A 13,929-nucleotide genomic window follows, 5' to 3' on the forward strand; every position below is an offset into this window, starting at 1 on the left:
GCCTTTTGTTATCATTCACTGTGGTGCCTTCAGTGCCCGTAAATAGGGAGATTTCAGGAAAAGATAGTTTACTGTATTTGTAGATTAATGGTCTTATTTGACCTATTTATTTTTTGTCATTTAAAAAACTTTATTTCGATATTATATAATACAGAATAACAGATCCTGAATACATGGCTCAATGAATTGCCCCAAATACAGGATACATTTGTGAAACCAGCACCCAGAGCCCCTCATACCACTCTAGGCGCTGCTCATCTCCACTAAGTTCAGCTACTTCCTGAGGTCTAGCACCAAAGATACATTTTGCCAGGTTTTGAACTTCATGTGAATGTAGTCTTGCATTTGTATTCTTATCATCTTGTTAACTTTGTATGTCCACCTATATTGTCATATGAAGTTGGAAGTTTTCATTCTTATTATTATTCCACTGTGTGAACATACAGTTTAGATATGTGAACATACATATTTAAATAAAATATCGTACACATTTTTGAATTTCTAAAATATTTTACCTAAAATATGTTCCTTCCACTCTGGATAGACTCATGCGTAGTTTTCAATTTTCCCCTTACTTAGTCACTTTTCAAATAATTAATTGGCATTTTTGGTGATAGTCTTTACGTTTTGACATATGTATGGATTTGGGTACCAATTACCACAATCAAGATATTGAACTCTTCTATGAACACACAAAAAGCCTTTTGCTATCCTTTTATTGTCACATTCTCTAGGATTCCTTTTTGTTTTGAGTCAGGGTCTCACTATGTTGCATAGGCTAGCCTCGAGCTCCTGGGCTGAAGTAATCCTTCTGCCTCAGCCTCCGAAGTAGCTAGACTACAGGTGTGCTCCACTGTGGTGGACTCCCTCCATGACCCTGAACACACCCTGGTAAACCTGCTCTGATCTTTTCATTTTAAAGTAGTATTCCACTGTTCATATTTATCAGTTTGTCCATGCATCCATTGAAAAACATTTGCATCATTTTCATATTTTGGTGAATATAGCATGTTATAGTTTATGTGTGTATATATACATATGTTTATATATACTATTTATATAAAATCATAGTATATAATATAGAATATTATCTCTATAAATATATGTATTATGTTTGTATAGTAATCCCTCCTTATTTACAATGTCTTTTTCTGCAGTTTCAGTTATCTGTGGTCAACCATGGTCTAAAACTGTTAATGTTTGTCTTGACTCTTTCAAGAGAGACATTATATTTACTTAACTTTTATTATGATATATTGTGATAATTGTTGTGTTTTGCTGTTATTGTTGTTGATCTCTTATTGTGCTAAATTTATAAGTTTAACTTTATCGTGGTTATGTATACATAGGAAAAAATGTAGCTGGACATGGTAGCACATGCTTGTTATCCCAGGTATTCAGGAGGCTGAGGCAGGAGGATACCAAGTTTGAGGCCAGCCTGAAATATAAAAATTTAAATAAAGGGCTTGGGATGTAGCTCAGTGCTTTCTAGCATGTACAAGGTAATGGGTTCAATTACCAGTACTGCAAAAAACCAAAACCAAACAAACAAAAAACATATGTAGGATTTGGTCCTATTTGCAGTTTCAGGCACCTACTTGAGGTCTTAGAATGTATTCTACTTGGATATGGGGGGACTATTGTATATATGTACATATATGCCGCTATGAACATCCCACTCTGATGTGAAGGGCTGTGTGTGTGTGTACACATGTATTGCTGCTACAAACATTTACACAGGTTTTTATTTGAATGTACATTTTCTTTTCTCTAGGATAAATAACCACAAGTGGAATTGCTGAGTCATATGATAACAATCTGTTTAAATTTATAATAGACTGCTTAACTGTTTTTTACAGAGTGACCATACTGTTTTGCATTCCCACCAACAATATATGAATGACTGATAACATTTTAGTGAATTAACTTTAGATAATCACCTAATTATACACTGAATTTTCCTAGAAATTTATTTTTACAAAATGTTAGAACTTTTATACTAAAATTCTGTTTGTGTTTTGCTTTATGCTTAAGATGGAGACATTTGGAATTATTTTAGTTTTCTGACTACTTCAGTTAAAATTGAAGTATGTTACTGCCAATATTTTGTGAAAGAAATCCATGACATCTGTTTTACATTTAGTGAAATTTGGCCTTTGCTTAGGAAAAAATAGATAAATTACAATTACTCTTACAGTTCTAAGAGCCAACACACACATACAGTTTCTTTCTATAATGGAAAACTGTATGTTGCTATAATAACAGTATTATGAAGATACAAATGAGGTATGAAAGAATTGTAAATTACTCTACTTTTAAAGTTCTTTAAAAAAATAGTCTGTTCCTCTTTGTGTGCATGTGGTCATTATTGCTTTTAAGATTATTTTCTTGGCTTACTCCTCATCACATGATGAGGAACTTAACTTTCTGCTCATTTGTTTGATGGAAAATGAAATACCATGTCACTTTGGCCTCGATGCACTATTGGAGAAACTTCTGCTTTTTTAAAGGCCTATATTCTTTGCCAAGAAATTTGTTTTCTCAGACATTGACAATATATTTTTAATACACATGAGACTAAATTTAAACACTTAATATGCAGTGTTCCATATAAAGTATATGCTTATGTATCTGTGTTAATTCAGCTATTCTGATTTCCTCCATTGTTTCTGTGTTCCCTTTGTGTTTCGTTCCTGTGTTCCTTTCTTGTCTTCTTTTGGATTATTTAATTTTCCCCCCTTTTTCTTATTTTTGCAGTCCTGGAGATCCAACCCAGGGCCTCATAAATGTTAAGCATGCCTTACCACTTAACTACATCCCCAACCCTGTTTTCTTTTTATTGTGGTAAAATACTCACAAAATTTACCATTTTAACAATATTTAAGTATGCAGAAGTACAGTGCAATCACAATATTGTACAACCGTCACCACTGTCCATTTCTATAACTCTTCTTCCTATAAGACTGTAATTCTGAATTCATTAAACAGTAACTCCCCTTCTTTCCTCCCTCTAACCCTGGCAACCACCATTCAAATTTTTGTGTTTGATTTTTGACTACACTAGTAGGTAATTACTAATAATCTACCCCATAGAAATGGAATCAAAGTGTTTGCCTTATTTTGACTGGATTTCTTCACTTAGCATAATATTTTTATTTAAATTTATTGTAAACTAATACATAAAAACATAATTTGTACATATTAATGGGGTAATGTGTTTTGATACATGTATACATTTATGTATTTATAGTGAAAACTTCCAAAGTCCTTTCTCCTAGCTTTTTGAAATATCGTTTTAAAATTCAAAAGATTGTTATCTATAGTTATTCCCACTTAGTAAAATATTGTTAGGGGTATCTATGGTCTATGTCAGCATTTTCTTCTATTTTAAAGTAGAATGGTACCATATTTCACTGCATAATTGTTGCACCCTGTTTTTTCAGTCCCCAAATTGGTTTATAACTTTTCATTCATTAAGATTCTTGCATGGTATTCTGTTCATCACACCACTTAAAAGGTGAGCAAACAGAGCAGCAGTGTATTCACTAGTGGCATGTGGATGTGCATTTGTCTTGCATACTGTATAGTTGCAAGCCTAGAATTCTCAGTATGCCTACTTTGTCGGTGGGTTTTAGAAAATGACATATATGGTTCTTTTAGAGCACTACAGTATTAGTTGTAAACACATTTTATGTGAGTTGTACTGAGGAGGCATGTCAGACAAAGAAACCAATGATAGAGGCATAGAATCTTCAAACAGAGATTACATTTTCTAAGTTCATAGTTTGCAACCCTGTAGTAAATTTTCTCATGGGTAATATTTTGGCTATAATCCATAAATCAATAACAACTAATATGTTAACTTTCTATTTCTCAAACTGGAAAAAATACTTATTAAATGATCATGAAAAAATGATTTGTATCAATTTGGACTATTCCATTTTAATGTATATTCACAAATATCTGTGTATTCTAGTTTTGCACCAAAGACAGTTTAGTAGCAGTGATTTATTTATTTATTTGAGAGCAAAGTAACAGGATTTATTAGAGTAATAGTCAGAAATCAGATCTCCCGAAGAAGGAGGGATCCAAGAAAGGGATATCTGGTAATAAATGATTTTTGAGTAATAATGGCATAATTTTTTAAAACTTCACATAATGGTCACATTCCACCCCTGCCACACACAAAAAATTTCCATAAAATCTGCAACAATTATGCAGTGAAATGTGGTATTCCATTGTATGTCTACATCACATCTTGCCCATCTCTTCATCCATCATCAGTAGAATTGTTTCCTTGTTCTAACTATTGTGAATACTGCTGCTATGAATATGACTGTTCAAGTATCTCTTTGAGATCTTGCTTTCACATCTGTTAGGTATGTACCCATAAGTGGAATCACTGGATTATATGGTAATTCCATTTTTATTTTTTTCAAGAATTATCATTATGTTTCCCCACAGCTGTTGCCTGTTGGGTAGAGGGTTGTGTTCTGGTAAGGTTAAATCTAGTTGGTTTATTGTGTTAAGTCTTCTATTTTCTTCTGTCTGGTTGTTCTATCCATTATTGAGAGTGGGATAATGAAGTCTATAATTGTTAATTGCAGAACTATTTCTCCTTTCACATTTGCCAAGTTTTGCTTCACATATCTTGGTGCCAGATATTTGAAAGTATTATATTTTTTATTATATTTTTATTAATAAACAGTGTACTTTTTTGTGTCTCAACCTTTTTTTAATTTAAAGTCTCTTTTGAATGATATTAGCATAGCCATCCCTGACCTTTTGCATTAACGTTATTCACTAAACAGTACAGTGTAGCAGCTATTCACACAGCAATTATATTGTTTTGGTTATAATTTGCATGAAATATCATTTTCCGTTAATTCATTTTCAGTTTATTTGCTCTTTAGAACTAAATTGAGACTTCTTGTGTACAATGTACTTAAAAAGTCCCTTTTGCTAATCCCTGTCTTTTCATTGACGACTTTAGTCCATGTAGTCTTTTTTACATATATTTATTTATTTTTTATTTGTTCTACTTAGTTGTGCATGACAGCAGAATGCATTTCAATTCATCATACACAAATGGAGTGCAACATTTCAATTCTCTGGTTTTACATGGTGTAGAGACACACCATTCGTGCAATCATACATGTACCTAGGGTAATGATGCTCATCTCATTTCACCATCTTTCCTACCCTTATAACCCCTCCACAACTTCCCTTTGCCCAATTCAAAGATCCTCCATTCTTCCCATGCCACCTGCCACCCATCATAGATCAACATCCACTGATGAGAGAAACATTTGGCCTTTAGTTTTTTGGGAATTGGCTTACTTCCCGTAACATAATATTCTTCAACTCCATTCATTTAGCTGCATATGCCATGATTTTATTCTCTTTTAATTTATAACCCCTCCACAACTTCCCTTTGCCCAATTCAAAGATCCTCCATTCTTCCCATGCCACCTGCCACCCTTCATAGATCAACATCCACTGATGAGAGAAACATTTGGCCTTTAGTTTTTTGGGGATTGGCTTACTTCGCTTAACATAATATTCTTCAACTCCATTCATTTAGCTGCATATGCCATGATTTTATTTAATTGTCTCTATATACCACAGTTTCTTTATCCATTCATCTATTGAAGGGCATCTAGGTTGGTTCCACAGTTTAGCTATTGTGAATTCAGCTGCTATAAACATTGGTGTGGCTATATCACTATAGTATGCTGATTTTAAGTCTTTGGGGGTATAAACTGAGGAGTGGGACAGCTGGGTCAAATGGTGGTTCCATTAGAAGATTTTTGAGGAATCTCCACACTGCTTTCCAAAGTGGTTGCACCAATTTGCAGTCCCACCAGCAAGTAATGTATGAATGTATGTTTTTCCCCACATCTTGTCCTAACACTTTTTACTGCTTGTACTCTTGATAACTACAATTCTGATTGGGGTGAGATGAAATCTTAGAGTAGTTTTGATTTGCATTTCTCTAATCACTAGAGATGTTGAATACTTTTTCATATATTTGTTGATTGCATGTATATCTTCTTCTGAGAAGTGTCTGTTCAGCTCCTTAGCTCATTTATTGATGGGGTTGTTTGGTTTTTGGGTGTTAAGTTTTTTGAGTTCTTTATATATCCTGGAGATTAGTGCTATCTGATGTGTGTGTGGTAAAAATTTGCTCCCATACTGTAGGCTGTCTCTCCACCTCATTGATTATTTCTTTTTGCTGAGAAGAAGCTTTTTAATTTGAATTCATCCCATTTATTGATTCTTGATTTTATTTCTTGTGCTTTAGGAGTCTTGTTAAGTTGGGGCCTAATCTGACATGATGAAGATTTGGGACTACTTTTTCTTCTATTAGGTGTAAGGTCTCTGGTCTGATTCCCAGGTCCTTGATCCACTTTGTGTTGAGTTTTTGTGCATGGTGAGAGATAGGGGCTCAATTTCATTTTGCTGCATATGGACTTCCAGTTTTCCCAATACCATTTATTGAAGAGCCTGTCATTTAGTTTTATTTATTTATTTTTGAGATGTGGGTCTCATTGACTTGGTGTCAAACTTGTGATCTTCCTGCCTCTGCCTCGCAAGTAGCTGGGATTATAAGTTCATGCCACCATGCCTGACAAATTTATTTACTTTTAAAATAATTACTAAAATAAGGAGACTGACATCTGTCATGTTGCTATTTGTTATCTACACCTTGTAGGTTTTTAAATAATTTTTAATTTAATTTTTTATTTTTAGGATATACATGACAGTAGAATGTATTTTGGCAGAATATACATGGAATATAACTTATTCTATTTAGGTTCCCACTCTTGGGATCGTATATGATATGGCATTACTCTGTTCATGTGTACAAATACAAGGCTAGGAAAGTTATGACCGTTCCCCCCCCCCCCTTCTTCTTTTGGTTTTAGTTGATTTTATAAAAAGATTTAAATTCATTTTTCATTTCCTTTTGTGTAAATCTTGTAGTTTTTCTTTGTGGTTATCATGGGAATCTCATTTAACATTCTAAAGTTATAGTGTTATAATATGAAATTATGCCAGTTTAACTAGTAACAGAAAAACTGAGTTTCTTTACAGCTCCTTCTCCAGTCCTTTTAGTCATTAATGTTACAAAATCATGTACTATATACATTAGGTGCCCCAAAACATTAATGAATAATTCTTTCAAATACATTAATCTCTTAAGTTAGATAGAAAACAATGTGTAGAGTCAGAAACAATGTTAAAATAATACAATTGGTCTGTTATATCATTGGTTCCTTATCTGTAGATTCAACTTACTTTGTGGTTCAAAATATTTTTAAAAAATTGAATCTGTACAGAATATGTAAAGACATTTTCCTTAAACATTATTCCCTAAGTAGTACAATATAGCAGCTATTTACATAGCCCTTACATTTTATTATAAGTAATCCATAGATGGTTTAAATTATATGGAAGGATGTGTGGGGGTTATACTGCAAATACTAGACTATTTTATTTAAGGAACTTCAGCATCCATAGATTTTGGAATCCATGGGGGTTCTATAACTGATCCTTTGGGACAGTGGTACTTTTAGACCAATAGCTATTTTTTTAAAGTATTAGTCTTGTAAATTATTTAGAAAACAAGTGGAATTACAAATCATTTTTACAATAATATCAACTTGGGGCTGGGGCTGGGGCTCAGCGGGTCCTAGCACATGCAAGGCCCTGGGTTCAATCCTCAGCACCATATAAAAATAAATAAATAAAATAAAGGTATTGTGTTCAACTACAACTAAAAAATAAATTAAAAAAAAATCAACTCATATAATTCCCCATATGTTTACCTTTGAGTCCTTATTTCTTCATATGGCTTGAAGTTCTATCTAGTATCTTTTCATTTCATTCTGAAAGTCTCTCAAGCATTATCATGCCAGACAAGTCTATTTGTAATGAACTCTGTTGAGAGCCACAGCCAAAGGGGCCTCAGCAAACTTCTAGCTGCCAGCAAACTTCCAGCTGCCGGCTGATGATTGGCTCACAGCGGCCCCAGCAACATCTAGCTGATTGGCTCCTCTGCGGTGATTTTCATTGGGCTGTTTCCCTGCCCTTCAGACTGCCAGCTGATGATTGGCTCACAGCGGCCCCAGCAACATCTAGCTGATTGGCTCTTCCACGGAGCTGCTCATTGGGGGACTTCTTTGGCTCCGCCCACACAACCCAGCCAATCGGCCTCAAGAGCAGGAGGATTGTGGGAGGTTGAGAGGCTGGTGTGGGGGTGAGAGGCTTGTGGAAGCCGGTGGTGGCAGTTAGGCTCTGAGGGTTTTTTTCCTGAGGAGCTGTTTTGTTTGGCCTGTGTGGTTCTAAAAATAAAGTTAGTTTCTTTTGACAAGTGGCTCCTGAATTGTGCCCAGCCAGACTGCAGCAGAACTCCCTCAAATTTTATTTATCTGAGAATGCCTTAATTTTTTTCTCACCTTTGAAAGAGTTTTCAGGCTATAATAAGATATTTAGTTTATAGTTTTTGTTTTTTCTTTAGCATTATGAATATATTACCTACTGCCTTATAATCACCAAAGTTTCTGATGAGGACTCTGCTAATAATATTATTAAAATTGCCTTATATATTCTTCTTTCTTACAGCTTTGAAGGTTTGCTCTTAGTCTTTGGCTTTGATAGTTCGGTTATAATGTGTTCTGGTGTGGATCTCTTTGATTGTACCTTGGAGTTCTTTCGGCTTCTTGGATATTTTCTGTTTGTATCTGACATCAAACTTGAGGCATTTTCAAATGCATTAATTATTCCTTCAAATATTTTTTCTGCCCCTTTATTCTCTTCTCCTAGGACTCCAGTTATGTGCAAGTTAGTCCTTTTGGTGGTGGTGCACAGCTCTCTTTGGCTGTGTTCACTTTTCTTTTAAATCTGTTTTCTTTCTATGGCTCAGATAATTTCCATTGTGCTGTCTTTAAGTTCACCAATTCTTTCTTATGCCTGTTCAGTTCTACCTTTAAATCCCTCTAGAGAATTTTCCATTTCAGTTATTGTACTTTTGAGTGCTAGAATTCTTTTTGGTTTCTTTTTAGATATTTATTGATGTTGCCTTTTGTTTAATCTTTCATTTTCTTGACTTTCTCCATGTTTTCCTTTAGTTCTTTGAGCATCTTTAAATCAGTTCTTTTAGTTTGTCATAGTAGATCTGCTGTCTTCTTTTTAGGGATGGTGTATGTTGATCAATTAATTTTTCCCTTTAAATGGACCATATTTTCCTCTTTCTTTGTATTCTGTTTTATTTATTTTAAAAGTGCCCACTCATAACATTAGATTTTCTTCCCCTTCCCCAGGGGTGGCTTGGTTTTGATTATTATGTGCATTTTTGAAGGCTGTCTCCTGCAAAGGACTATTTTGAGGTATAAATTTAAGGTCTTCTCAGATGTTTTCTGAGCCTGCATCTTTCTTGGGCATACACAGTTACTTTCTGATTTTCTCTAGTGCTAGGTAAGCACCTGTACTGCCAAACTATATCCACAGTCCTCAGAGTGTTTTTATACTTGCTCTCATTTTGTATTTGTGTGTTCCTTCTTCCACATTGAGAAACTTGGCTACCAGCAATATCAATATTTTAGTCATTTGCTTAATTTTACTATTTTTTGTAGTGAAGATCTGCTTGTAATGGATTACTTTAGCCTGTTTTTATTTTAAGTTTTAAAAGTCTTAGTTCATCTTTGTTTTTGAAAGATATATCATATCCTTTGGGTATAGAATATTTGGTTGATAGCTTTTTTTTTTTTTTTCCTCCTAAGTACTTTAAAGATATTCATCTGTTGTCTTTTGGCTTTAAGAGTTAGTCTGATGTGTTTCTTCTCTTTGTTCTCCTGTATGGATGAAACTGATTTATCACTTCTTTAAGGATGGTAGTTACATAACTTTCTCCATTTGGCAAAAATCAGTGAATTTTACTATATCTAAATTTAAAATAAATACATGCGTTTAAAAGAATATTATGTACTTTTGTACTGTATTAGTCTCTTAGAATACAATGATAAATAATATATATAGTTTCTGATTTACAAATTAGTAAAGGAGTAAAACCAGTAATGTGTGGTAATTAATTATGGGAATAGCATCAATAGCTGTAAGGGCACACAGAGTCCATTCAAGGGAAAGTGAGGATGGTACTAGCCCCAGGTCACCTCAAGAATGCCTTGCATGTGGTTAGTATTCAAACTGTGATTGAATGACTTAGCCAGCAAACCCTTGGCAGGACAAGACTGAGAACAGACTGCATAGACAAGTGAGTGAGATGGCCTTCCACAGTTATTTCTGTGCTTACTAGGTAGCAATGAATAAAAGAAAAACCCCTGTCTTCATAGACTTACGATGTTTTCTAATAGTGGAGATAAGCAATATATGAAAACATGTAAAATAAATAATACATTAAATGTTGACAAATATGGAAAAAAATAAAGTGGGAAAATGGGTGATAAGTATGCACAGGTGAAGCAGAGTTGTCCATCTTTAGATAGTACAGTGACGTAGCCTTGTGAAGAACACAGTGCATGGGTTGGTGCACTATGAAAATGTATCAAATATTGCCTTGTACTATAATCATTAACTGTATATTCTCCTAGTGTAGATTATAAATTTGTGGTTATAAGGACAATGTTCATGTAACATTTCATAGTTCATACGTATGTTCATATGACATTTTATTGTTTTTTTTGGTATTTGGGTTTTTTTTTTTTTGGTACTGGGGATTGAACCCATTGGACTCTTAACCACTAAGCCACATATAACTAACCTTTTTAATATTTTATTTAGAGAAAGGGTCTTACTGACTTGCTTAGGGCCTCACTAAGTTGCTGAGACTGGTTTTGAACTTGTGATCCTCCTGCCTCAGCCTCCTGAGCCACTGGGATTACAGGCATGCACTACTACCCAGTTAGGTTTTTTTTCCCCTTAATCTAATGACCAACACCACTTAGGAACACTATTTAATCTCTGGAGCTATTTATTTGCAAAATTAAGAAATGGATAAAATTATTTTGCAGTTTCTGCCTCATTCCAAAATTTTATATTTATGAATTAAAGAATATATCTGAGAAATAATGAAACATACTGCAGTTGGAATGATAGAAATGTCAGAAGAATGTTCTGTGTTTTACATCTGTTACCACATGGAGTGACTGACAATATTTGGGGAATGCTTCTTAGCAAAGCCTCATTGACAAAATACTGTTTGCCTGGGCCAACAACAAGATGGAGTTACTTCATTTTACAGATTGTTTATTGTTTGATATTACTGTGGTACACATTCTTAAACTCCTCCAGTAAGTATGTATGCCCACTGCTATTTACAAAATACTCAGCTGATTCAGTTATAAAGATTCCTCAAGATTAAATTTTGTGTGCCACATGCTTTCTTCAGTATTTTTTTTCAATATATACATATTTTTTTAGTTGTAGATGGACACAATACCTTTATTTTATTTTTATGTAGTGCTGAGGATTGAACCCAGTGCCTTCTACTTGTGAGATGAGCATTCTACTACTGAGCTACAATCCTAGCCCATCTTTGGTATTTGTTTTTTAAAAGTGTTTTTTTTTTCTTTTAAAAAAAGCATAAAAAGTTATAACTGGAAGGGGTTTGGTCTACCACGCGACCTGCGCAGTGGTTTCATTAATGAGGTTCTAGGCATAAAGTTAGTTAGAAGAGATCGAAATAAAAACACAAGACTCAATTACCTTATTTCTATTGCTAGGTCCGAGACGGCTCCCCTCTCTGGTTCCCTCTTCCAACCGCCCAGCAGGGCAGCAGGGATTACTCAGGGCTAGCAGGAGAGAGAGAGCGAGCACGCCAGGGATCAGCCTTTTATTGGGGAACAAGAGATTTAGGGGAGAATTCCATCCAATGAAGGTTGAGGGGGAGCTGCACTCCAAGGTCAGGGTCAGTGATTGGGTCCCCAGGGTCAGTGGTCAGGCACACCCCGACACGGATGGGCTCTCTCATCAGGAAAGGGCCGGGAAAAACTTCGACTTTTGCCAAAGTGCCTCAGACCCTTAACGGGAGGCACCCGATCACGTGTTAGAATGGCTTCACACAGTTTGGGATAAAACTTCTCATATTTGTCATTGTACAGGTAAACTGAATGAGTTTTTATATACTCATGCTCATTTTTTCAAACCTCTAAGGATAGGATCCAAGAGAATCACAGTCCATTTTATGCTTGTACTGGCTTCCCCAAGAATTACTATTCTAACTTCTAATAAAGTTACCAAGATTAGCTTCAAAGTAACTTTGAAGGGCCATTTGCTCAATGATCAGGAGCTACACTAAGTGAATCACCTTCATAGACATTAACTGCAGCTGCTGTGAAGACCAATTTTGTGAGGTGTCTCTAAGAAGCAACCTAATGAGTTCATCATCTGTGGTAGAACTGTGTGAGGGACCAAATATGGAGATTGGCCCCGCTAGTTTATATATTCAGTGATAGTCCTTTCACTATTTACAGGAACCAACAGTTTAAATTAGACATACAATATCTATATTTATATTTACTGCATGACCAATATTTAAGTCAAGAATAGTGAATAGGAGGAGCCTTTAATAGATTTTATTATTATTTAAATATGTTGAGGCCCACAAAAAAAGATTGCCATTTGTGTTAGTTGACTCTCCCTAGCTGTGACAAAATACCTGAGAAGGTGAACTTAAAGGAGGAAAGATTTATTTTGGCCCATGATATCAGAAGTGTCTTCCTAGCCCCATCTCTGTGGACTTGTAGTGAGGTAGAACATCATGGAGGGGAGTGTGTAGTGGAGCAAAACTGCTTACCTAATGGTGCCAGGAAGCAGGGTAAGAGAGGAAAGGGACAAGATATGCCCTTCAAGGACACCCACTTCCTCCAACTAAGCCCATCTCCTAAAGTTTCCACCACCTCCCAACAGTACCACTCATCTGGGGAACCTCACTTTCAACACGTGAGACTTTGGGGAACATTTCAGATCCAAACTTAGCACTGAAAATTTGTTAACAGGAAAGGGGGGGGCGGGGGCACACCACATTGGGCGGGGCCGTGGATTGAGGATCCCTGGGGGGGTCAGTCAGTAGGCAGATGGGAAAAGGGAATCTGTGGGCAGGTGTCTTTCTCTTGGTTTCCATGGGAAAGAGACCTATAAATCAGGTGATTGTCCCTGGATTCTGGATTGTTTGATTTATGTTTGAGAAGCATGCTCCAGGGCAGGATTTTCAACTGTTTCTCAGGATTGGCTAACCTTTAGAAAGGTATTTACTCCAGGGTCAGCAAGACTCCAGGTGTCAAAATCAGAATTCAGTAAAAAAAAACAAGGTTAATATGGAACCCTGCCTCCCAAAGCCTTTTTTTTAAATCCAACTTAGTAGAAATGGAAGAATAAATACCTTCGGGCTGGGGATGTGGCTCAAGCGGTAGCGCACATGCCTGGCATGCGTGTGGCCCGGGTTCGATCCTCAGCACCACATACCAACAAAGATGTTGTATCCGCCAAGAACTAAAAAAATAAATAAATATTAAAAATTCTCTCTCTCTCTCTCTCTCTCTCTCTCTCTCTCTCTCTCTCTCTCTCTCTTTTCCCCCCCCTCTCTCACTCTCTCTTTAAAAAAAAAAAAAGAATAAATACCTTAAAAAATTCTCTCCTCCATAAAAGCAATGGGGAAACTGGCAAAAGCTGTCAGAACACTTTCAAGTGTTTTCAGAACACTTGAAATTAACCAAACACTTGAGTAACACAGAAAGCATTTATTCAGAAGATGGAAGCATCTTGGTAAGAAGAATGAACTTTGTGGCACTTAAAATGCCCTATTCCTCTCTCTCTCCCTTTCCAGTCCACATTAACCTTGAAAACCAAAATTCCCTAATCACAACGATAACCAGCAGTCTGGCAGACACGAGAGGGGACAGAATGGGT

The 13,929-nt window shown here is 35.6% G+C and overlaps 1 protein-coding gene across 2 annotated transcripts in view; it reads left to right on the forward strand.

Moving 5' to 3' along the window:
• Nucleotides 1–13,929, forward strand: part of Cenpp (centromere protein P) — a 230,506-nt gene that overhangs the window by 21,330 nt on the left and 195,247 nt on the right. The gene's annotated exons all lie outside the window — the stretch shown is intronic.

This window comes from Ictidomys tridecemlineatus, chromosome 13 (assembly GCF_052094955.1).
Source record: "Ictidomys tridecemlineatus isolate mIctTri1 chromosome 13, mIctTri1.hap1, whole genome shotgun sequence".
Classification (NCBI taxonomy): domain Eukaryota; kingdom Metazoa; phylum Chordata; class Mammalia; order Rodentia; family Sciuridae; genus Ictidomys; species Ictidomys tridecemlineatus.